This window comes from Atractosteus spatula, chromosome 14, assembly GCF_055471065.1.
Source record: "Atractosteus spatula isolate fAtrSpa1 chromosome 14, fAtrSpa1.hap1, whole genome shotgun sequence".
NCBI lineage: Eukaryota > Metazoa > Chordata > Actinopteri > Semionotiformes > Lepisosteidae > Atractosteus > Atractosteus spatula.
In genome coordinates, this window is record NC_142719.1 from 34,036,505 (window position 1) to 34,063,265 (window position 26,761).

The 26,761-nt window shown below is 37.3% G+C and overlaps 1 protein-coding gene across 1 annotated transcript in view; it reads left to right on the plus strand.

Moving 5' to 3' along the window:
• Positions 1–363: 363 nt before the first annotated feature.
• ndst1b (N-deacetylase/N-sulfotransferase (heparan glucosaminyl) 1b) overlaps positions 364–26,761 on the plus strand; it is an 81,752-nt gene continuing 55,354 nt past the window's right edge. The window contains exons 1-2 of the mRNA XM_088932115.1: positions 364–587; positions 25,435–25,601. The gene's annotated coding sequence lies outside the window, so the exon portion shown is untranslated. The remainder of the gene's footprint in view (positions 588–25,434; positions 25,602–26,761) is intronic.

Genomic DNA, 26,761 nt, shown 5'->3' on the forward strand with positions numbered 1-26,761 from the left:
AAAGAAAGGCTTACGCGTTTTTATTCTTTGTCGTCGAGGGCACCATATACATTTTGCTATAACACTAGTGCTAAAATATAATATTTATAACAGATGTGGGTAATAGGTGCAGGGCAAATGGAAAAAAAAAACACCCTCTCTGGGACGACAGTAAATCTACACACTCTTTACCGGTTTCTGCTGTATGACATGCTTGATGCAAAGCTGATTTAAGAGCTTCGATAACGCACACATCGTGCAGGGGGCAATCCGAAGAAACATCAGAAATAATAAAAAAAAAACACTCCTCCCTTTCTCATTCGCAGCACACAGATGGTTAACTTGGCTGCGCCGATGCCCTCTAGCGACCGTTGAGCGTTTCTTTCTCCCTGTGTGCTGCAGAAATAAAAAGAGACCTTCTCACATTTCTCCCACCAGACCAGCCAGCAACACAAAACCGGGACCTAGCGGCGAGCCCCGTCCGCCTCTGTGAAAAATCTGCAGGCACCCCAACCCCCAGACGGCGGAGCTTGCGGGTCGAGCGTAGCTAGAACGAAGCGTTTCTTCTTCTTTTTTTTTACCGCTTTAGACATAGCTGGTGCTAAGGGGTAAGTACTACACTTATCTTGTAATAAGTACGAATGTTTTTGTTCTTAAGCCACTCTTGTCTCTCGGTATGTATGCGTGACTCGGTGCTGGTGTGACGAGTCACCCCGGACTCGGCCAGTGTGTGAACGAGGAGAAGAAACCGCTCGGCCTGACAGACTCCTGGAGAGAAACGGAAGCCTGGAATTAGAGTGGAGGTTCTCCGCTGATTTGGGTTGCCCCACATATGGGGTACATTAAGGGCTGTTCCCGCAGAAGTCGATGGAGAAAACGGGTCAGGGACAACCAGAGCTTTGCACCATACGGATTCTTGGCATACAACTGTAACTGCCTGCTGTGGTTTGAATGTGCGGTGTGAGAATTTTAAATGGCATGCTTACTTTGTAGAACTGAGAAGAAATGCGAAGCACAGGCGGGTCTTTGGACTTCTGTCGGTTTTCAAGTGACTCATCTGAGGGGCACAGCTAAAAAAAAATGGATACACGCTGTCGTAGACTGGGACACGATTAGTTTGGGATTGTTATATAAAAGATGGGTAAGCTAACAGAAGTTCACCATGTTTTTCAAGACACATTCAACATTTTCCCCTCCCCCTCACTAAAAGAGAGGGAACGCCTCTTTCTTTGAAAACATTGAGTATTTTACAGTAGCATAATCGCGTCTTTAACATGACTATAGTTTTGCGTAGTGGGGTGCAACGTGTTTTGTTTGCAGTCGAATGTAGGTCGATAAAACTAGCTTTCACTCTTGCTAGTTGCACTTTCGTGTTGAGGAACTGCAAAGTAGCCTGTAGTGAACGCAGATTCTGGTTTCTTTCCTACATAGTAATGGGCATCCTACATACAAACAACCGCGTACATTACATTACAAGAAGTGTGTAACTGTAAGTATTTAACAGTTAATAAGTATTTCCGGACATTTTGAAACTTACAAGTTACATGTGCAGTGCACCGTGTTGCTTTTCATCTTATCCGTGTTGAAAGTAATGTGATTATGATCAATTAAAAGGCGTTAGAGGCAGGGGCAGGATTTGTGCCTATCAGTTCAAAATGTGATACATGACAGTAACTCATTACAAACTCTCAGATAAGGGTTGCTTGACATGCAGGGTACAAGCAAGAGATTAGGAGATCTTCATGCCGTAAATCAAGCGGGTATCTGCACGGTTTGAACTGGGTCTGCTCTCACATTGTTGTGCAGGGGACACTCGATGCTTTGCTCATTGAGTGGGTTACTGATGGTGTGTTTGTTGGCTGAGGATCGATCTTTAGACTGGATGACGGTAAGTTTGCAATTTTCGCGTTTTCTAAAAGGTCGTTCTTATTTTTGGTTTTGCATACAGATTGATGTGTTGTGATGACTAAGATACATTTGAAGACTACTGCATCTGCATATAATAGAAGCAGTATAATACTTATAAGAACGGTGTTTCACCTCATTGAGTCCTGTCCAAAATGTTATGTTTTTTGCAGTATGGATGTTGTTTTAGATTATGTGAAGTTAACAGATGTCTCCATGTTTTTTTTATGGTGCATGTTACTCTAACCTTTTCAGAGGCATAGTCGCAGCCATAAAAACAGAATGAGGCTGTCATGAATTCATTGGTGGTGATGTGGTTACAAAGTTTTTGTAGCTGGAGGACCTTGTCCACAAAGACAGCTTCTAAAATATTTAAAAGGTCAGGTGAGATTTACAGCCGTATTAACACTGTTCTGCAGGGCACATCTCCTGAGATTGTTTGAAAGTTCTCAGACACTTGGTCATATATGAGTAATGAACAACTCCCATTACATCAGATTCCTTGAAGTAGTATACCAAAATGTATTTTTGTCTTATACTGTATTAATAATACCGTTTTAATTACAAGCCTAGCATTCACAGTTTTTCATCTTTAGCCTACCTGTGTGCTAAGTATGAGTTTGGAAATACCTTTTGCTTGTTTTTATTATCATCATATAGCTCCTATACAGAAGGTCAGTGATTCCATTTTCAGAGCAAGTCTTTTTCAGTAGCAGATGCCCAGGAGGCTTTACTTTTTTCCAGAAATAGTATACATTATTTATTAAAACATCTCTCAAATAGACAGTAGGGATGTGACTGATGTTTCAGATTTGCAGATCTTTGTCAGTATCTTGGTATTGCAATATGTTTTCTGCTATCAGAAAACGATGAATAGAGGGAGTGGATTTTGGAACATTTCCCACACCCCTGTAGATGCTGATGTAACTGGCTAAGGTGTGCTACTCTCACTGTTACCTGTGTAGAGCCCTGGTGCAATTCTGGCATATAGACACATTACATTTTGGGGGGGGGGGGGAAAGCTGATTATATTGTCTTGCTTTGTGAAGGCAACATACTCAGTTTTGTTTTGCCGTTTTTTGTTTTGTTTGAGGGTATAAAAGAAATACACAGTAAGCAACAGGAATTGAGCTAAGTAGATAAACAAAAATTCCCAGTCTGACTCAGCTATTTCTATAGGTTGTTTTTATGGATGTAACAGCTAATTTGATTCTTGTTTATCTCTTCATTAATGATAATAGCATTATTTTTTGTAATTTCTTTTTGACTCCCTCAGAAGGCTCAGGTATTTTTGTCGAACATGCAGTAACAGTCGTCTATAGATTAGACTCTTCAGTATTTCCTGTCTAAAAGCTTGATTCAAAAGCTTGATACGATTTCTCTTCTTACTAATTCATATGGTGCTATGGCATAGATCAACATTAAAAAAAAAAATCTGTGCACCTGAAAAAAATGTGAAATTTGTTTTGTTTTTTGTCAAGGGTTCCTTATTGGGATAATACGCTTAGGGAGTGTGATGGAAGTTTACGCCAAGTCTTGTGTATTTTTTTCCATTGCGGTGCCAAGAAGAGATGTTCACTTTTCTGTTGAGGGTAAGCCTTTCTTTAGATTGAGATTGGACTCAGGCAACCTTCCAATCCAGATGCTTACTAACCCTGCTTAGGCTCTGCTGCACTGCAATGGTTAGTCATATTGGGGTGAATTCTGTTGGATGCACTCAAGTAAATTGAATGTGCTTAGGTTTAAATCTGATCTAAAGACCCTAGAGGTTCTGGGGATTTTGACTTTGTTTTTAGCCAGGAGGTCATGGTAGGGTGTTATTTTAATTACAGTTACTTTTGTGATGCATGTATAAGCATAAGGATTTTATTTTCTAAATTTAAAGGTGCTAGAGTGCAAATTCATTTTATAATGGCTTGGATGTCAGAGGAGTCTGTGCCAGTATATCTACTGTGTACCATAATAGTCAATATTCTGTGCTGAACTGAAGTCTTCTTTTTTCATGAGTTGTGGGTGTATAAGACATGAGAGCCATGCAGAGCAAATTAAGTTATGAATATGTTACAGCACCTCCATAACAATGTCATTCCTGCTGTCTTTTGCAAATTAATTTTTTTTATACAAAGCCAGAATGTTCTGATATCTAAGCAGATGTCACGTAGCTGAGATGCAGAATTTTTAGGTTAAAGCAAGCCAGCGGGGAAATGTGCTGTCACAGAAATTAAGTAATTAGAAAATTTTAATTGTTGAAGGTGCAGAAACATATGGCTGGCTGATTTTTTTTTCCACAAAGAGGATGGAATCTGGCAGTCTTAGTTTTCAGCATGGTCAGAGCAGGGAGAAGTCAGACTCGGATATACAGTACATACTGTGATCTTTAACTGTTTTTAATCTTGGGGGGGAAAACAGTGTCTATGCAGGCATTAAATAATGTAACTGCATTTATATTCAGGTGGTTTGTCAGACGTTTTTGAAAAAAGTACACATTCTCTGTCATTCTCTGTCCTGAAAAAAAAAAATGGGGAAAATTAGTAAGCAGGAGATGCGTAGAACTAATCCCAAGAAGAGCAGGCCTTTTAACCTTGAACGTGGTAACTCTACTTGAGATGTAAGGAAATTCTGAAGTATCAAATTTTACATAATTTTGGAAACCTTTGTAGACCTTTAATGGAAAAATTGCACAAACATGCAGTACTCCGTAGTGATGTGTACACACAAGAGCAAAGCTGATTTGGTCATTGTAAAGAAAAAAACAGGTGTCCATGAATACAAAAGCCAAGCTTAGTTATGTCAGTATATGCATTAAATAAATTAAAATGTATGCACTAAATATTACAGTTCCCTGTGATTTAAAATCCCATTTTATTTTTGTTAAATTCCTTATTATACAACACTCCCTCCTCAGCAGATCTTCAATCAATACCATTGACTCAGTTTTGAGAGAAATAGATACTGTAAGATTTAACAAGACCAGCAGAAAGCTTCATTATTCTGCTGACAAGTGGAGTGGCAAAACCGAATACTGCTTTGCTATACTTGTCCCAATTATTGTGAAATGAATAATTAAGGTTCTGTAGTTGATTTTTAAACTTGGAACTTGGCATTTCCATTTGGTAATTAGGAGACTTATGGTTCAGTCATCTGCTGCGTGGACTGGACTAAGCGAGTGGCTTTGGCATAATGTGCTGACTTTAGGGAACTGCTGTATATAACATTAGCTCAAATTTAAAGAATTATTTGAATTGTCTGGGCTTTGTTTTTCACTTGAGATCAGAAAATAAGATTTGAAATCATTTAAAATTAAGTCACTAATAATGAGTTAGCCTTCTGATTTTTATCTAACTGCACTGATCATTGTTACATTGCTAAATACGTTTTATTCAGCGTTTTGTTTTTCTTCTTCTGGATTGTAGAACGTTTGTTTTTTTTCCCCATTATGGTTGTTTCATTTTTATTTTAAAATCTGTCCATGGTTTTAAATTGGTTCAACAGCACAAGCTCTTCAGGTTGGTATACTTACTGTATAATCTGAAACTGACCATTATTTCTAGACTTCTACTAATATTTTTGACTATTTATATTTGTAGTACATGTTCTTAGTGGGACGTAGGTCATGTATAAAAACAATACTATGAAACTTTCAGTATTGATACTGCTGTTAGGGGAGAACTTCATATTTTCAGTGTGTATGATCTGTGTGAGTGTTTTAAAAACCGGCATCAGCACATCTTTATGCCAAAGTCTTTCCCTTAATGGAATTGTGATTGCTCTACCAAAATGGGTGTTTTTGATGGAGAAATAAGTGCCGTTCCACTGTTGAAACGGTTAGTTTCTTCAGTTGGGTGCTTAGGTAATTGTTCCCACCTCAGATTTGGCTGACTAAATGGCCATAAGTATTTTTTTTTCTCCCTTACAGCACTATCTGTCATGCATGAGATGTGAAATAACTTTAGGTGTATCTGCCTGTTTTGTTTTCAGATTTTACTTGGTTGAAGTTTCAGTAAAAAAAAGTTCTTCTTTTTACAAGAAGACAGGCAAGGACTTGCAGAAGAGCCTGTCTGTGCTTATAGCAACATGGATAAGAGCAACCCTGCACCTCCTTCAGGTGGCTGAGCAGCAAAGCTACCAGGAAAAAAAAACTACGCAACTGGAATTTGTTAGCTGTCTTCAAACTTGATGTGCCTTCCTTATTTGACAGTTTCATTTATTTTTCTGTTAGTTTTAATTAAAAATAAAGGAATCCCACAGGACTGGGCATTTCATTCTGAAAATATTATCAGGTAGCTGTCACGATGTACCAGTAGCCATGTGCATACTATTAAAATGTTGTCTGCATATTATGTAAAGGGTTTCACGTTTTTTCTGGGCTACTAAAATTAAGATATTGTGAAATCATGTTTTTTTTTTATTATTTATGGGTTAAGGATTGCTTGCTCAGTTTTAATCGACTGCCCTGGGTTTCAAACACACCCTGAGGCTCAGCAGTTTAAGTTTACATTGGACATATCCAGACAGGGATTAATGGCTTTTATTTATTTTTATAGGAATGGAAATTAGGCATTTCACCAGTCGTTCTAAAATATTATCTCTCTGGTTGCTGCTGTATCATGGCAATGGCAATATTTTACCAACCACCAGACTTCACTCTACAGTATGTAAGAACTGCAGTGTGTTAAAATAATTAAATTACAGGAAAACATTATTCATTACAAACATTCTTTGTGATGAACAGCCCTTTAAAAAATACTTAAAAACCACTGCTGAAGATGTAATATCTACGTTTTAATACCTCTTCTGGTATTTTCAACTGTTTAATTCTGCACAGATGCCTCTCATGAAATGTTAGGACCTTAAATGCTTTTATGTGTGAAAATACAGATTTTTTTTTCTTCTCTCGTTGTTCAGACCAAACGCACTGTAGTTTGTAGGTTTTTGAGGAAAACGTAATTAAAGGCTGTTGCGCAGTTCTTCAAATTCTGTTCTTGGCTGCGGAGCCACAGTAGTGTGATTAACAGGCTCAGTCAGACTTGGAAAAGCAGCTCTAGAAATGTAGACTTCTCCAGTGTGACGAGCACCCCTGGGATTGTCTCAGTTTACCTCCTCCTGTCGAGAAGCCACAGTGCAGGAGCAACATTTTTCTGAGTTTGAAATCCCATCATTGGGATTTTTTTCCCTTGGAGTGAGGAAATATATGAAAATTGCTTTTTAAAAAAGAAAATGGTATTTGGGTTTCTCGATACCAAAGATAAATGCTGACATATTAGGAACCTGAACTGTGTCATTTACTCTCTTCTGGCTGATTGTATGGCGTTCGCAGTGGAATGCAAATCACAAGGAGGACTTAAAGCCAGCGCTGTCTGAAAATAACAATCTACAGTGCTCTTTATTTGGAAATTGCAACACAATCCACTAAACTGTGCTTTTTCAAATAAGTGAGTGATCAAAAGCCGTCTTTAATAGCTGATACCTCTTGAGTGTGGTTTATAGGTCACTGGTTAAACGAGTGGTTTATGTCTGGTTCTCAAGAGTATTTTTCCAACTTATTTTAGTGGGTTTAGGTAATCGGCAATGTAAAGTCTGCAAAATTAAAAAAAGGTTTTAATTATTAATCACCCAGTTACATGTGTTTGAGGAATTTTTGAATCAGTGCCAAGGACTTGTGCATCCTTTCTTTACAGAGAAGTGGTGTATGTACCCAGTAGTTGAATTGAAGTGTGCATTGTAGTTTACTAGTCTGACCAACACATAGGCGAGCTTAGAATTGCTTTTTCTGATGCATCACATGTAGGCTGTAGGTGACGTCCAGCATTTGTAAATGGTTGCTTAATGTTAGGGATAACTTTGGCCCAGGTCAACCAGTCATTGTCCTGGTCAGGAGTAGGCAGACTTTTAAGTTTTAAATGTGCTTTTAAAAGCAAGAGAGGAAGAATAGTCTGTTGCTTGTATTGACGAATTCAGGTAGTTGTTTGTGTAATGATATCTGTAGAGCACAGATTATTGCAAATCTTAAATGGAGGCCTAATTGGTGATTGGCATATGTCCAAGATTTTCCCCTAAAGGAATTTGAATGTATTTGGCTTTAGTTGATATCTTAAAGGCAATGCTGTTGGCTACTCTCTAGTGTTACATTATGATTTATGGGTCCTAAAGATCTGTCAACTGGAGAGTATATGACCTTGTATAAAAGTATTAGCTAAGCAGATCGGCTGTAGATACTTGTATGAAAAACTGCTTTGTTTTTGTTGAAATTGTTTCAATGGTTGTAATTATTTCTAACAAAATTGATCAAATTAAGGCACGCATAGGCATAATGTGCAGTGAGCACATCGAAAACAGTACCCTTCTTTCTGCTACTGTGTGTGCTTCAGAGTTTGATACATTTTCTGTCTGGACCTTAAATCATATTATTACAGTGCTGGGATGTCACAATGAAAAGATCCAGAGAGCTGTGACAGGACCTCAGTTTACAGTATTACAGTATGAAATTGCAGGATGCATATGTGCATTGACCGAGGAAGACTGGTCCATTGTAATCCAGTTTGAATTTTAATATGCTTTTACCTGTAGAATTTATAACTTGTGAACAATCACCCACTAGGGAGAAATTTCTCCTATGGGTGCATTTAGGGCTGGTACTACAGTGTGGAATATCCCTGTGTTGTTGTGGTAAGTTAACAAAAGTAGATGGAGGCTTACAGGCTTTCTGGAGAGGCATCTAGATTAAACCTAGATCTCTTGTTTGGTGGTGCTTTTTGGATGATTCTTATGCCTTGAATCCTATAGCTGCAGAATGATTAATTGTATTGGGACATGGGAGCTTTGTTACAGTACATTGTGCATTTCATAACGTCAAGCAGCTGAATCATTAAAGAAATTGATTCTTAGATTGTTTGGATTAACCTTGGCAGCAGCACGACCACCTTCTGTTCTGAGATCATGTTGGGTCAATACTGGGATGGAAGACCTATGAAAAATTGTATTATTACTGTAACTGGTGTCTGTGAATGAGTAGGTGGAACTGTTCTCTTTTAACCAAAATTTATTAACCCCACTGTGGTGACCAGGGATACTTTAAGGTGCCATCTTTTGGCTGAGATACTTAATTGACTTGGTTGTTTAAATATCCCACATATTAAACAGATGGCACAGTTCTTAAGAGTAGAGACTTTAACCTAATGTCCCATCTTAATTCCATTCTGTGCCATTGAGTCATAATATGACCTACCTGAAGCTCCCCCTTAATTCAGCTGGTGAAGTAATTCTTTACTTTTCTGCTTCATCTGCTGTGTATCGGGCCTTTTATGCATCGCCCAAAAGAGTGCGGCACTTAAGTAGTGGATGAAATGGGTCGCCCTCTGTACTCCTATATTGACCCTCTGAAGACAGTAGGTGAATAATCATTGACCTCCAATTGCTGGAAAATGGCTATGAAATAATCCACAAAGAGCTGAATTTACCACTTGCCATTGTAAGAAATGTAAAGCTGCTACTATAGAGACAACCCTGCTAGGAAAAAAAAAACGATGTAAGTGTATCTTTCCACAAAGGGCTGTGAGACAAGTGGTTGAGGAGGCGATTGTTGGAGGTCTCCAACAGAAATGGGAATCTGCAGGATGGGGTGGGTAGAAATTAGTAGGTCGCTGCGTCAGCATGCGTAGGCTGCAAAGGAACAAGTAAAGGTTTATTCCATGCTGAAAAGAGAAGAAAGGAAACGCAACGTTTCGGCTGTGAAGCCTTCTTCGGTGGGTAGGAATGTACCATTCCATGAACGTTCCATCTGCACGAACATGGCAATTATGGATGGGTTGCAATGAAAAAGCTTCAGAAGGCAGGTGACTTGAATTTGCTTAACTCAATTTGTATGGCAGGATAATTTGGCCAAACACCTGGTTCCCTCTCCTGGGAAGCTCAGTCTTGGCTGAAATGGACATTCCAGCATCACAGTGATCCAGAGCATTCATCTAAATCGAGAAAGTAATCAGCTGCAGGAAAACGAAATGTTCTTGGCTGGTCATCTCCGAACCACAAACGTTCGATCAGATTGTGGTTCGAAGTCAAGAAGGCAGTTCATAAATGGAAACCAAAGAGTCTGAAGGACAATTCTGCATGGAGGAATAGTCAGGAAATCCCCCTTCAGAAGTGCCAGAATGTCATAGCGTGATACAGGCAGCATCTTGTCAGTGTAATCCATTCCAGAAGAGGATGTAAAAAACAACTGCAGCAGAATGAATAAATGTTGCCCTTGTGTTCTCTTCAATTTAAATTGTTTATGACAAATATGACTTTATTCAAATAATGTAGATTTTTTTTATGCAGACATTATCCAATCTGTAAATTTTTTTTTTTGTTCCTGTTTCATTAGTTTGAGTAAATCTGCAGGGCTCTGTTAAATGCCAAATCTGTGGCTTGGGATCCTCAGTAATGAAAGGTCTTATTTAAATGCATGGAATTATTAACTGTTTTCAAGGATAATGGTTCGTTGTGATATTGTACATCTCAACATGTAAAATTTAAAGCAAAAGGCAAGAAACAATTGTAATGGGAGAATCCTAAATTATCTGAACTTTTCAGTCTTTTCCAGTTTCCACCTTGGATGCATTTATAATCACTCTTAATGTGAAGTATCTGTCCCAATCATTTAATCCAGCATTTTAGAAATGATTGGTGAAGTTTCACCATCTGAAATATCTGCTTATTCACCCATTATCTCTTTGATGTATGTAACGCTAAAAAAAGAAAAACAGATGTTTTGAAAGTTTAATCTTTTAATGCATTTTATGTTCCCGATTTAGTTTATAATATCTTTTGAAAAGGGCCATACATTAGGGCTACATTAATAAAATTGTCATAGTATGATAGCAGTACCTTTGGCTCTATAGGAATTCTGAAAAGAGACTTCTTAAAATTAATCATATCAAATTATTTATCCGACTTAAGTATTTGCATATGTGCTTTTGGTCAGAGATTAAGTACTGTACACATGCTTGCTATTAATGCAGATTCTGCAGTCTTGCACATTGTTTCAGCAGTGTGATTTTCAGGTGCAGTGTTCAAAGTAATCTGGCTATAGTTACAGTAAGGGGCAGCTCTTAAATAGCATTAAAGGGACATAATACAATGAAAAATGTAATCTCTCTGACCTTTGTGTATCCCTGAAGAATTTGCACATCTGATTGTGTCCCCCTCCCAAAATGTAGTTTTAGTAAATGATAGTCTCAGTATTTTGTGGAACATGGATTTCTGGGTGCACAACTCAACATGCCTTTTTTATCCTGAGGAATGTATCTTGGTCATTCCACTACATAAGTCAGATTTTTGAACAGCTGGTTCATTTGAGTAAGCTTTAGATCATTATGGTCTTTTGGTACTGTAGAAATGCCTACCCATAGACATTTGAAGTCTGAATCTGAAATCTGAAATTCTGTATGAAGAAGTAAAATCATGTGTTTTAGTTGGTATTCATATTTCAGCTGTGCCTTTGGTCTCTTTTACCGTTATGTATAAACACCTAACACCCATGTTGGTATTATAATAGTAGGCATACACAACAAACGCAGAATGATTAGGTGCTTCAAGAACCTGGAGTTAGACGTAATTACAGGAATGTTGCTTTGGAAGATGAAAATAAATTGCAACTTCTTACAGCACAGAGCTCTTAAATTATTTGTAAACAAGTATTTAAGTGGCATTGTCGTTTAATACATTTGTTATTGTCTTTCACTTTCAGCAAAAGCAGCTCTTTGAAGTAATATAGTCATCAGCTGCAAGTGCCCTGTATACTGGAAGTCCAGCTGTGAAAGCTGAACATCCTGTCACTGGGAAATCTTTGTGCCAGCATACAGTTCTGTCACTTTGCTCATTTCTTATTATCACATGCAGAAAGAGACTTGTGATATTCTTGGTTAAGGGCAGTTTTCCTTAAGTTAGTTCAGGATACTTCTGGTGGCTTTTATTAGCTTTGGTCTGTCACACATGGAAGACAGATTAATCTGTTTTTAATGGTTTAGTTTAAAGTATTGCTTTATAATTTGTCTTCTTTGTGAGCAGTGCCAAGTCTGTTTGGCCTCTCGCTGCCTGCTTCATGGAGCCAGTACGGAACAAGCTGTCCCTTTATTTTTCAGATGCAAGGAAACTTTGAGTTCATCTCATTATTTCTTTTAAATTGTAACTTTATCTCAATCTAATTTTCTTATCATTTAGCTGCAGTACATCATCAAGGATGGTTTTAAACCACCAAAATGCTATTTTATATAATCTATGTTGGAGCAATGAGATACAACAGTTCTGTCTAACTGCCTTTAAGGTCATCTCTGATTTCCTTGTGTACTTTTAAAGTGTAACAGATGTTGATGTATTGGGTCCTTATTTTTTGTTTTGTGGTTATAAATGAAAACCACTATATTTGATGTGCAAGTGCCACAAACGTCCTCTCCCAGGGCTATCAATTGTGCTGTTTTTGAAGCTTAAGATCTGCTGAAATGCTATGCACAACAAGATCTGGTACCATCAGTGAACTATCAGGGTAGCTATCAGAGATCCTTTATGATTAGCTTTCATTTTCTTAACCATCGCTTTGTAATTTTAGGTTCTGTACCATTAGTATTACACAGGTTTTGCAGATCCATTATCAAAGCAGTAATGGGATGAAAGCAGTTTAGATTTACCAGTTGAGGGCAGGTGTAACTTAGGCTTGTTTGTTCAGATGTCTGGTCCTTGCTCGTTTCTGGCGACATAATCATGACAGCTGTAAACTGAGGACACTGTAACTTTTGGTGATTTGAAGCGGGTCATGTTATAAAAGATAAAATATATTTTTTCATGCTAGAGTAATATTTGCTTTCACATAATTTAGGTTAAAATGATCTCAATGCCATAGCTTAATGTATCTGGAAATAACATGCCTTTCTAAGCTATGTGAAACCAGTTTTACTTAAGACTGTATCTTTGGCTTTCAATGCTTGAATAATTATGAAACACGTAAAGCATGTACACTTCTTATATGGTCCAAATGGTTTCTGAATCTTACTTCTCCATAATGGCCCTTTCTTCCTGCAGGAATTTAATAAAAAAAATATGCAAGCCACAGAAAGCAGGGCTCAAATTGACAGTTTTTTATTGATGTCATGGTTTGACTTTCACTTGAGCGACTTGGCAGTATTTAATTATGTTGAATAATTCAACAAAGGAATCCAAAATATTTCCTAACAGATGGGCAATATTTGGAAAACAACTGCTTTAGCACTGTTTGTTCTTTCACACTACAGACATGAGTCCACTATCAGTGGCACATGCTTTATTGTTAAAGCCTACATGAGGCACATGTTCCAGTTAAAGCCAGCACAGTATTCTTCAGTCTGCTGATTTCTCTATTATAAGACCTTACCGCCTCAGACTTGTGACCCCCTTCTTTATGTTTTGTATTTTCAGATTTCATTTTTTTTTATCCCTGGAAATGTTTCAGAGCAATCCTGAAGGGGAAACAGCAGAAAAAAGAAATCTCTGTTAACATCTTGCGCTTCTTTGCCAGTACAGAAAGCACTCTCCACAACTGTTGCCCTTGAATCAACAAAAACAACGCTGTCAGTGCGCTGATCTAGTGCCAAGGCAGAGCGGTCCATTACAGCCTGCTCCTGGTGCCATCAGCATCCCTCTTGTCACTGTTTAAGCGGAGTGCCAAGATGGATGGCCTGTCTCTGGCAGAGGCATGCAGAGCTTGGTCCCAGAGCTGGAAACAATGCAGAACCTTCTGTTGCTGCCCAGTCTCACTGCTTCTGCTGAGCACTCCCACTGTCACTGGTAGGCCCACGAAGCATTTGTTAAGGACGAATAAAAGCTATTGACTCGGTTTATTGAATTGTATTTCAGTCTATCTTGTTGAACAACAATGGAAGAAATGGCTGCAATGTCACCTTCTTCATAAAACGAGGTGCACTGAGAATGCTTCGCTTTAACTATGCAGACTAGTGGATCAGCAGTGGGAAATGCTGATAAAAACAGTTATTTGTGAGCTCCAGTGCTTAGGTTATTTTGGTCATTGCTGGTAATACTCATTTAATCTGGGGAAAACTTTTACTTCTGTAATGTAAGATCTACATATGTGCACTAATGCATTTAAAGGTGTGGTTAATTATGCTATGACCTAATAGGCTTCCAGGCAATTACAGGAAGTCTATTGCAACTGGCTGACCACCATTTTTTCCCCTAACAATTTAGGCTTCCTCTGTGGGTCATAACCACAAGACAGATTGACCTGAAACTTGGTAGGTTTCAGCACGCTAAAATACTTTAAACTTGCACCTCAAGTGTTGTAATTACCCTCTCGACTCCCACTATGATGTATACCCCGCAGTGTTTGGAATATGTACTTTCTTACACTGAGGTAGAACAGTTAATTATTTTTCAAATACTAATTAACAAAATAATTTTGAAATTAACCACCATCAACAGCAGACAGATTGTTTTGAAGTGGGACTTTTAAAAAGTCCAGTTTACCCAGTGTGCTCTAAAAAAGTTAAGTTGTGAAGGCGGTCTACTTTGGCACTGGATTTTAGTTTTAGTTCATTAGTTCACTGCAGGATGTATTTGACTCTAGCATTCTAAACAGCAGCTGTTGCAGTTAGGCAGTTTTTGTTTTCTATGATCTAGTTCTGCGTATACGCTGCTGAATTCATGTACCTTTTTTGACACAAAAGAAGGCTGAATTTTGCTCTTTCCATTTGTTACCACTGAGGAATTGGGTTCAAAGGTTGGTACTAAAACCTGCAATCATATCTCCAAAAATGGAGTGTGGCTTAATCCTCTGGAGTGTGTCTTGATAAAAAAACGTAATTTGACTCCGGGTTTTTGCATTAATCCACCAATCACTCAGTTTTGGGAGGTCAGTTATGATGTCATCCCCAACCCTGCTATTGAGTTACTGCCTTGTATTCGACTCTAAGCCATTGACCATGAAATTTAGCACCCAACTGAGAAATCGGAATGATGTCATGCATTTTACAGCTGTTGTGAACACCCCCCCCCCCCCCCCTCAAAAAAAAACAAACAACCCAAAGCATTTGATTGAATGTACCAAAATTCTGTATGTTGCAGCTGTGGAGTTATTTGACTGAATGTGATGAAGAACCTTTTGTATTTTTCTCTGGAATCTTGCTTCTTTGAAAACTGCAGGGTGCTGAAATTCTGAAAAATCAGGATTTTTTTTGTTGTGCTGTGCGTTTTTTATATATATATGATTTCTGTTTTACCTTGGCTGTAGTGATTGGCAATTCCCAGTTGTGTTTTTTTCTTGCTAATTAGCATTTGAGCTAATTTTTGTTATATCCTTCCTCTAGAGACCATCTAAAAGTCCATGCAGTGCTCGATAATTCAGAAGATGTTTCAAGCCTGATGGTCTCCACATGCTTAATTGTAGAAACTGAAATTGAAGCAGGTACAAAGGCTTTTAAGCATTTAAATGCATATCTCAGAATTTAAATAACATTTTTGGTTTTGTTTACCATTTCATTTGTCTGCAAGATGGAAGTTTGTTTATTTTTGTCCGCTTTTTCTATAGTAGTTGTGTTGAAGAACATATTACTCACCTGAAGTTATTTGATCTCTGGCATTTTATAATATGGAGCTACAGAACAATTGCCACTGTTATTTCCTTTTCTGTATTTGAATTTTCAGTTGTCTGAGCGGTCCTGAAAGAGATGCAGAAAAAGCCATTTCCACTGTATTAATTTCTGTCCCTGCAGGGCACCCAGGTGGGAGATTTGATGCACCAGTTTCCCAAGGTGGCTCAGAGGGTCTTTGTGAAGAGCGTGCAGAGCTTTCACAAATTCCTTCATAAAATAACTTATAATAACTTCAAAGGGTACTATAGCGAGAGAGATGTATTTTTATCTTACGAAATATTAAGAGCCTGAGGCAGGGAGTCAAGGTCGGAAAAGAGCACATTCATCATATTCAGCCTTCTAGAAAAATATTCAGAGGAATATACAGCGATAAGTCAGGCTATACCCTCGTCTCAAAACAGCTACTTAAATACTAGTTTGAATAAGGGTCATTAGAATATAAGCTGCTGCTCTTTTTTTATTTCTCCCCTGGGTATTTATGATATTTTCCCTTTAAAAAGCCTGGCATTGGCCTACTGCTTTTGTTAAGGGCTTTGTGGTAGGATCACTAGTGAAAGGCAGCACCAATGTTTAGAGTCCTGCAAAGTCTTAAGTTTCAGTAAAAAAAAAATGGCTTTATATGTAACTGAATCCACTGTGATCTAAAGATGTAAAGCAGCAAATGCTGGAATCACATTCTAGAGATCAGAGGTTATATGGTATGTTAGGGCAACTCTTGTTTCATATTTTCATACTTCTGTTCTTCCAATTGAAGGTTTGTGCGGTAGTGTTTCTGAATGACTGAATAACAGAAACATAATTTAAATCGCAATGTGTTAAAATATTTGCCTGTGTGCCAAGTTAAGAAACTTATGAGAGTTCCTGTATGATGCATTTGATTAAATCTTAAATCTCTGTGGAATATACAGTGTGTGGCTGCTCTTGACATACAGGAATACAAAATTAAGTACAGGTAGTAATTATTTCAGCATTGTACACCAATTAAATTAAAAGGAAATTATGATTTTAAAATTAAATTTAGAAAATTTGCATTTGTCCTATTTACAAATGGTAAATTTGGTGTCGGTACCATATCTGTGACATTTACACACTGTCTATAGTAGAGCTGCAAAAGAGCTTCAAAGCAAAGAGTAATCAGAAAATTATTAATTTTCAACATTCTCTGTAATTGCCAATATGATGAATGACAAATTAATATGTGGTAAAAGTGAGTGCTTTAGTTGTGAATGGAAGTGAGTAATGGTTTTAATTACAGTCTATATTAATGAAAGGTTTTAATCTGGTGGTGTTGTGTTTACATATTTAGTATTATGGGATGCTATGTGTATGGCTTTGGAAACATTAGGCTTCAGTTTTTGTTCAATATGTGTTCTGAAGCTAGAAATTTAAAGGTGAGCTTGTCCTCTTAAGGAAATTGATTAACCAAAATGCTCAATATACAGCAACTTTGCTATTTTATTGAGCTGAACTGAAAACAGTGGTGATTTTTTTTATAAACTAACTTTTTATGAAATATAATTGAGGAATTGGAGAACAGAGTATGTGGCCTGCTTGTATGTTATGTAACCTGATATGATATGAAATGAAATGCTCCAGGTACAGGGGAAAATAAGCCCTTCATATGAACCTGACTTAAAAAGGGAATCACAGTTGCTCTCTTGTGAAACCCTCAGATTGTTTTTTACAAACATTGACCTTAAACTGAAAGAAGGTACTCCTGTCGTCAGTTAGCTTCTTCTTAAGTCCCTTTTCTGACATTAGATTGCTTTGTTTTTATACCTTTTACCCGTGGTTGTGTTTTATTTTATTATTTTTTTCACAAAAAGATGGGTATTTTTACTGATCTGAATAATTCAAATTCTTTTAGTGCTTACTGTAGGTATTCACACTTAGTATTTAAAGGTCAGCCCAACTTTTTTTTTTTAGCTTCAGCAAAGCTTCCTGAATGAACTTTGACATTTTTTAAACTTTTCTACTGTAGTGCCAAGTCAAAGAAGTAGAAGAAAAGAGTTGCACGTTACTTGCTGACTCAGCAGTGTCTGTTGAGGTAAAAATCTCGTAAGGACAGTTGTTTTTTACTGTTAGCCATTGTGAACAATTTTCTTTTCTTATTAAGCAAGTAGCCTGTATTTATTCCACTGCCCTGCTCCGTCTTTGGATGGTGCCCTGAGGTCACAAGTGACATCAGAGGCAGCGTATTGGTCATCTTTTGCATTTAAAGGTTAGGAATTTAGAAGATCGATTATACTGGTTGTCTCGGATGTCAGGCTAACAATTATGAAATTGCCCAGTGTAGATAGTTTTTCAAATTGCATTCTGTTCTTTATATTTTTCTTGATGAAAGTATGATGTTTTATTACATTGCTAGGTATGTATTGTCTTTTCAGACCATTCTTCCTGCTAGTTGTATTATGCATCTTTGTTCAATATACTGTTTATGATATAGAATTGTTATGCTATTGACCTCAAAGCCAAAATAAATGTAGAATAAAGAGTAGAATTATGCATGTTTTATTTCATCATAGGAATATGGGCAAGAATGATGATTGTGAACAAATGTTGATAATTAAATCTAACATTTGTAATGTTAAGTCCTTTGAGCCTTTTTACTTAAACTCAATACTATTGGTATTGTCCAGGAAATATTTTAGATTAAATCTGTAGACTATGGAGAATCCATGATTTTGTTTTTGATGGTCATTCTTACTTTTGAAAAGATTCCTTTTGTTGCTAACGCAATTTGGCACAGATAAATCAAGGTGCTCTAATTTTGAGTCAGTTTTTTTTCATCTTTAAAGCTGTTTGTTGTAATCCCCTAGTGAAGTTTGATGTAAATCTTCACCACTGTGATTTACATCTTAGTAGTATTACTGCTAGAATAATTATTAGTTGTTTCAGAAAAGTCAACTGTTCCTCTTTAAGGAAGTATGTTTGAGAATGTTGTGCACAATGGAAAACAACATGAAAGTATGTTTTTTTTGTCATGAATTTGGACCACCCTGAAGGGAATTTAAAGAAAGTACTCTCAAAAGTATACTTTAACTATTACCAGAGATAGTGTTTGAGTACATCTGAAATGTTTGAAGGCTTGGGCTTGGATCACTAGAAAAAGAGTACAGCTGGGATTATGGGAAGTTCTGTGGAAAAGTTCTCTCGAAGCCTAGCTCTGAATTTTAGTGGTGTAAAAAGACCATCTTTTTGTCCCTATAGGCATATAGGCCTATTTACATTTGTGCAAAGCTTATGTGAACCTTGTCAGATTGAAAAACTTCTGAGATAAGAAAAGGCATTTAGACATTTATTTTATTAAGGTTCCTTTTTGGAATTTGTACATTGTTTCCCATTTTAAAGAATCGCAAAGCACTTTTACATACAAGAGGAAAATACAGGTTGAAGTGTAAGATCTACTTGGGTGATGCTCAGATGCCATTATATGCTAGGAGCCCCACTGCACAACAAATCAGTGAAGAGAGAGAAATTGCTTTACCAATTGAATTAAGAAGAACGTTTGGTAGGCTAACATCTATCCATTTTCTAACCGCATAATCCAATTCAGGGATGCAGAGGAGATGGAGCCTATCCCAGCAGTCAATGTGTGCAAGGTGGGATACACACCCTGGAGGGGATGCCAGTCCATTGCAGGCAGACACAGACACACATACTGTCAGCAGGGGCAATTTTCCCAGAAGCCAAATAACCTACCAGTTTGAAAGTGTTTGAAATGTGGGAGGAAACCAGAGCACCTGGAGGAAACCTGTGCAGACATGGGGAAAATGCACAAACTCCATACAGTTCGCACCCCAGGGCTGGAGTTGAACCCAGGGCCTCAGTACTGCGAGTACCACTGCTTAGTAGGCTAATGCATCAGTGCAAATCCAGGGTAGTATTTAACTAGGAGGCTGGGGGGGGTTGACACTCCTACTCTTACAAACAGTAGATCCTGGATCTACTTATTTGAAGGTCATTGGATCCTTAATGACCAAATAGTAAGACCCTCAATTTAATGTTTCACCTGTAGGACCACACCTCCTACATCATTGTTCCTGCTCACCATTCTGTTGGTCCACCAACACTACTTACAGTAGCAGTCTGGTTTTCCTTACAGGCCTTTATTCAGTTTTTGAGATCTGAGAAGATCAGATCACAAGGTACACCGTAGACCTTAATTGGCGGGTTGAGTAGAGTGAAAGATTCTCATTGCACTTCACATTCTCCCACAAGATTTGTTGGAGATCATATATGGTACTTAGAAAGTTGAAAAAAACCCACTTAACTTAGTTATGCATTTATATTCACCCCTAAGCCTTTCTGGACATCCTGATGTGGGAGAAAATGGAATGGCAAGAGATGAAAGAAGAGAAGTGCTCCAGGAATTTATTAGAATAATGCATGAAAAAATTAATTTGAGGTTGATCTTAATCATGTGACAGATTAGCAGTGGCTGATTTGGAGTATATTATGGTAACCTCAATATAAATTGTTCAGTAACCTTTTACTTCAGAAACATCATTTGAAACTTAAGGGGGTGTGCAGTGTTTGAATTATTTGGATGTTATACGCAGAGACCTTGAAAATCCCTTAGAGAGAAGGCAGTTTTACATATTTCTATTTCTTAGAAATGCCCTTTTATGTTATTATGTTGCATAAATGTTATTTTTTGTTTAATTTTTTTTCTAGGCCTCTTAAAACTGACTGGACCCCCTTGGACTCAACTTTCTTGAATTTGTAATGGAATATATTAACTAACAGCGTAGCATCATTTCATCATTCTTGGACATTTTGATAAAAAATGCAGGGGTGTCTTATTAATTAGTGTGCTTCTTTGATCTGGAAATTCTTTCACATTAGCCTTTTGAAGCCCTAGTCAAAAACTTTGACCTTAAAATTAATTTTAAGTTGATTCTGGACACGCAATGTTCAATTATTTAGAACAAGTTGAAAATTTGGTTGTTTGAAAAAAGGTGCTTATTAAAGCATTGAATTTTCAAGGTAAGCCCATGTATTTACACTGTTACACTACTACAATAGTTTCTTTAGTGCAAGCCTGGACGGTCCTCTTGTTGAACTTTTATATCTGCATCTGAAATACTTAAAAGATCTTTCATGACTGCTTATTGGCAGCTGCTGTGTTTTTCATACCTATTATTATTTTAAAGCCAAATATGTGTAAGAAAGTATAATGAAAGATTTTGCTGTCCACTGCTGTTTACAATAGAGCTCTCATGATATGCTTTTTTTATTCATATCATCCATCTGCATGACACTACGTTATGAATTGTCAATTCATGGGAAGTAATAACTCTACCTCCTGCTTGTACATTATTGAAAATTCAGTACTTCATTTCCAATTTTGGGAACTGCCATTATTTAGTCAGCTAATACACAGCAGGGTGGAGTAGTGGTAAAGGTTCTGGATTCTGCACCAGAGGTTCATGGGTTCAGGTCGTTTGACTTGAGCAAGGCACATCACAGAAGTTGCATTGGGAAATGCCTTGCTGTGTAAAGGAGTACTCTTTGAGATGTCATTGTAAATTTGATTTTTTTTCATTGACTTCAACATATCCCAGTAGAGCTTGCATTGGGCTGGAAAGCTATCTTAGGGAAGTACGAAAGGCAATTTGTAGAAAGGCGGAAGTGATCATTCAACCCATCTAGCCTGTCTTTGCTGACCCTCTCTGGGAATGTCCAAGTTCGATTCTCTGTATTATCGAGAACCTTCTAACTGCCCCTTCCCAGAAACATCCCTTCATAACTCGTAACTCTGTTAATTCCACTGTCACTGTCACAGTTGTTTTCACAGGGTCCAGAGTTGATTGCAATTGATTGATCCAATAATGCAGCAGCTTTAATGCTGAGACTGCTACTTTAAGACGGTTAATTGCCAATCATTTATGATGATGTGTGGTGCTGATTTGCCAACTAGAATTCTAAAGCTTCTCCCTCCTCCCAAAAAATCTTATTCCAATAATTCACATTTGCCACAAGACTAAAGCAAGCTGCTGCAATGCAGTCCAAAGCATGCCAATTAAAAATGTCTGATCTTACCTTTTAATCAGAAAAAGGAAAGTTTGTTACTACAGGGTAAAAGTGGAGCTTAGAAAGTAGGTTATTTGAAAAGTGGACAATGTCTTCACTTTGAGTGTCTAGACGGTGTTTCTTGGAGACTGTAGACATTTTTGCTAAAGCTGTTTTGTTTTTCTGGTAGTAAAAAAAAACTTATTACAGAATTATCTTCTGAAACATTTTTTAGTTTTTTTTCGTAATAAAATAAAAGTTGTGCAATGGAGTAGCTTATTTCAGCCAGTGAATTTAAACTGAAATAAAATCTGTTTATTGCATTTGCCAAATGAACAGGAAACGAAGACTGTATTATGTGGGGGGTATTTAAAGGTGTGCTGGATTTGTGATGCTGTTTGTTACTGCAAAGTGCTTTTCATACTTTATCTACATCAAGGTTTAAAGTTGAGCAACCGTTGGCACGTTAGATTTGAAATACTGCGGTGCACAATTATTCCAGGGTGGGAACTTAATTTTACCTTGTAACTGATTATACTGAAAGTCTTTGTCATCATCACAGTGTACTGAATACTATATCATTACATCCAGGTAGTATACAGTCCCCTACTGTAGCTAGGTTTCTGTACATTTTCTTTATATCAGTTAAATGCATGAAGATATTTAGTAGAACAAAAATCTGGCTCACTTGGAGCATGATTCTCAACCTTCTGTTTTGCTTGTAATGTTTAAAAGCCATGAAAATGAAATCATTTTAACCAACACATCTTGAGTGATTAAGTTTGCATGCAGCGTAATGTTTTTTTGTAAGAAACAGCTGCCAGGTGTGTGCACTCTATAGAGTTCTTAGACGGGGTTATATAGACGCACACAGTGGAATTCAAACATGTTAGAACTGGAATGAGCAGATATCTTGCCTCTTGATTAGTACAACGACCACCTGTTAACCTTGGAGTAGCTTTTGAACATTGCGTGTCGATGTAACTGACCATTCCACACTTCGTCTGATTGCGTCTCAACAGGGGGTGTAAATTGGATGTCTATTTTATGCTTTTTTTTTATTGCCACTGCATACTTTATTTCAAAAAAGTCTCATCGTTCCAATTAATCTGCCATCTGGGAGATTGTTTGTGTGGGTGAATAAAAGTTTGAAATTGAGGGGAGGAGTTATTCCCTTATGATGAAGCTTTCGGATATACAGTATTTTGCTAATGTAGTTCATTTTGAATTGGAAGTCAGATTCTAGCTTCCAGTGACATTCCAATTCTAAGTTACAAACCTCTGGGAGTTGCATACCAACACGAAACAAGCTGAGGCCACACATCTCATGTGGATGCAGATTGGAATGATTTGAAAGGGACTGTGTATAAATTGTGTAATTAAGACGTCCCCACATTGTATCCATTCTTAAATATTCACAATGGGTGAATTGTTGGTGGGGATACGTTTTAATTAACCTTTTTCCTAGTTAAATTAGGAGGCACAATTGCCTTCTCCTTTAGACCCACAAGAAATATTTAATGAACACATTGTCATACATGAGCCATAATATACTTTATGTATTTTTTCTGCCATGCAAGGCACCGTATTGTATCATATTTGAGATATAGACTTTTCTTGCCTGGTTAATGTTACCTGAGAAATTAACCTGATTGGAATGCTGTAGGTTTAGAGAGGTAGAGGTATGAAGAGAATTTTCTTTGCAAATTGTTGATCATTCTTTTAAGCTTGTGTGATCCTTTGTTGAACTGGGGTTAGTCACATCTGTTCATGCTGTAGCTTTGTAGGTGTTAAAAATAATTTGTTGTATCAAGTGTGTAGCTAAACCAGCAGAGGCTTGGTACAACTTTATAGTGCTTAATTGTACTTTTGTACTTAGCAACTGATGGCATATTCCTTTTTACAGGCTCTTGCCTGCTTCCCTGGTGACATAAGTGTAATTGTTTCCAGCATGGTACAAGTTAAAAGGTTGATCTCCACATTGATAATTTTGCAAACCTGACAGACAGAATTTGAGATTTCATTCATCACCAATTTTAACCCAAAATATTTAATGACAACATAATGAACTTAATGAACACATAATGCACTATATTCACTATGACTCCATGTTTGCCATATAATTAAACATTAAAAGAAGTTTTAGAGACAAATTAGGTGCATCTATAATAAGTTACATATTGTCCAGTAATGCAGTTTTATTCATCAGATAAAACCTTTGAAAGACACCCTTTTGTTCTTTATTTGAAACAACTTATGTATAAACAAATCATAAGTTCAAGGGTCTCAAAGAGTAGTGTAGTAATGACTGTGCTGTCAAAAACAACAGTGGCAATACATATATGAATGCACAACCACACCCAATAAATGTGCTTTCGGACTGTGAGTAATTTATTGGCTTGCATGATGACAAAATGTGAAAGTTAATCCTTCAAAGGGCAGAAGTCAACTGTTCCAGCACTCTCTAAACAGATCACCCTTTCCGTTATTGACACATGCTGTCGACATTCATCAAACTAGTCGATCTTTATTATCATTGGTTTTATTCTTCTGCCTTCCTGTCCTTATTCCCATGCTCTTGAAGTGACAGCTGTTAGGGAAAGTCTTCCTCTGAAGCAGTTGTTCTGTACAATAACCCAAAATGAAGACATTCTGTACCCTGTTCCTGTCCTTTCGGCTCTTGCGATATTCTTTACAGCATTGTTATCTATCAATTACAGCATATTAAGTGAGGAATGCAGTCAACCAAAGGCATTTTCCATACCATGGTGACATGGCTCTAGTGGAGTTATCGGTCACAGCCTGACATCCAGGAACAGGAAATCAAAGGTCGACTTCAGCTGTCTGATAAATATTTTTTAGGTGATAACAACTTACAGAGTTTTACAGAGTTCATATCTGGGGATACAGCACTGCATTTCTCTTAGTCACTACAATGGAAACAGACAGTCTTTAAACAATATTGACAATACTGGTATGCCAAAAAAAAAATTAAGTGTAACACTTCTCGGCAACAAACCATTTAATAGCAAGTGTGGACAGACAGAGGACACCACCTCATCTGACTGCATGTGCCTATTAGCTTGGTGTAGACGGAATAACTACCATTTCCACCTTTAGAAGGGAGCTTGGCTGGAGCTGACCACACACTGCACTCTTTCAAGTCGGAAACCAGTCACATGGACAAGCAAGGAATGCTGACATTTCATATTTCAGGGCTGGCTTTCCACACTGCAGACGTCTTATGAATGCTTCTATACCAAATACAATGGTTGCCTTTTCTGTATTTAACATTGAAATTATATATTCACACAAGTTCACTTGCAGAACTGTCTTAGTATCTGAAACAGAATTAGGAATGTCCACATGTAAGATACTGAACAATATTTAATTTGGCTTTTGAATATTTGTAAAATCTTTATGCAATAGTGTAATTGCTGCTCATTAATAATTACATACAGTACTATAGATTAATTAAATTAAAGTATTCTCACACTATGCTTTCTTAGCTCTCATTCAAAGGTATGAGAGGTTTTTGTTGTAAATGTGTAAAACCATTAAATCATTGGGTGATCGACAAATAGGACCGTATCCAAATTTTGAATTTGCAGACTGTACAAAGCTTTCTTGAACGTACGTTTTTGGATTTTAAAGGTTTAAGAGGCAGTTTTCAGTGTAGTGTAATGCTAGGAAGGACTTGATAAAAGAAGGCAAATGATGGACAAACTTAATTTGACTTTATAGGGTAGACAACCACTGGCAAGTTCACATTAATACTTGTTTGTGCGGAAGTGGAGTGCTGGGGAGCAGAAAGAAATCCATGCGTTCTCTCTTCAGTTTGAATTAAGAATATCTCTGTTCATATGTTTGCATGTGTATCAACACTTACTGAAGGAGAATAATGCCTCTGTGTTTTCAGGGCCTGGCTGTTCTGTGCGAATCTGTAAGGAGAGGAAAAGTTCCAGTTAACTGCAGAGAGGAAATGCCCTTTCATATAAATAAGGAAGGAATGCCACTGGAACAATGTTTTGACTATAAAGGTTGAAGATGATGTATCAAGAACAGCTCTCAATAAACTGGCTTATGGTAAGTTGTAAAATTGCTTGAAATAACTGCCTATGATTCTTTACAACTTAGACTTGCAGATGGACTTTTCGTATTAAATGCTTTAACCTCATATTCTTAATTATTTTGTTAGTAGTGTCACTTTATGTGTACCTTACTCCAGACACTGTTGGCATCAGCTCTCTAAATACTATGAGGATGCTTCATTTCATGTCAGAGACTGAATTCTGGTTTCACACATATTCGGAGGAATTCTTTGCTAGGAAAACGGGGTTCGCCTAAATAGAATTGTCTTTGTAGAAAATCGAGCAGCTGGCTTTTTTCTTTCGTAATTTTCAGAACTTGACAAAGAATGTCATCTCTTCCTAGCTGAATCTTTTGCTTTAAGAAATTAAGGGAATCTTCACAGTAATAGTCCCTTTGGGTGTTATGACATCCAGATATTTTATTGTGCAGCCTTTTCCCCTTGTCCAGTGGTCATACAGTAGGTGCAATCATTGTCATAGTGAGAGCTCTTTCCTCTTTTAAAAACTATAGAAATGTAGTTACATGATCTGGCTGACATTGGTACGTTACCATTAAAGGTGTTTTTTTTTTGTGGTGAACAATTGTCTCACCAGACTTTTAAAAGTCATTAAAACTGATAAAGTAAAAGCCTGCCTTGAACAGTTTTGCACTTTTAAGGTGTGTATCACAAAGAGAATAAAAAAGGTGTATGTTGTGTAGCACCCATGAAACCTAGCCCTGTCATTAATTTACATAGGAACAAATAATAGGTTTATTCCATGATGAAAAGCTTTTCAGCATGGAATAAACCTATTACTTGTTCCTTTGCAGCCTACGCATGCGGACGCAGCTACCCACCTGAAATAAATTATATTGTTTTTCCCCCTACCATAAAAACTCATTATGTGACACGCTATTTTAGGTTTTTCTTTTTGTGAAACTGTCTTTAGGATAATTTTAGTGTTTTTAAAGATGTAAAGTTCTATCAAATCGCACAAATCTGTTAAAAATGTCATTCCCTTTGCACGGCTTACATTTTGCTGCTTTTAAGGATATGAAATCTATGGCCTCTACTGACACTCAGGTATTACTATGTAAAATGTGTAACTGACCAATAATGTGAGACGATTTGATTTCTCTGCTCATCGTTCATGCTCTATCACTAACCAGCTGAC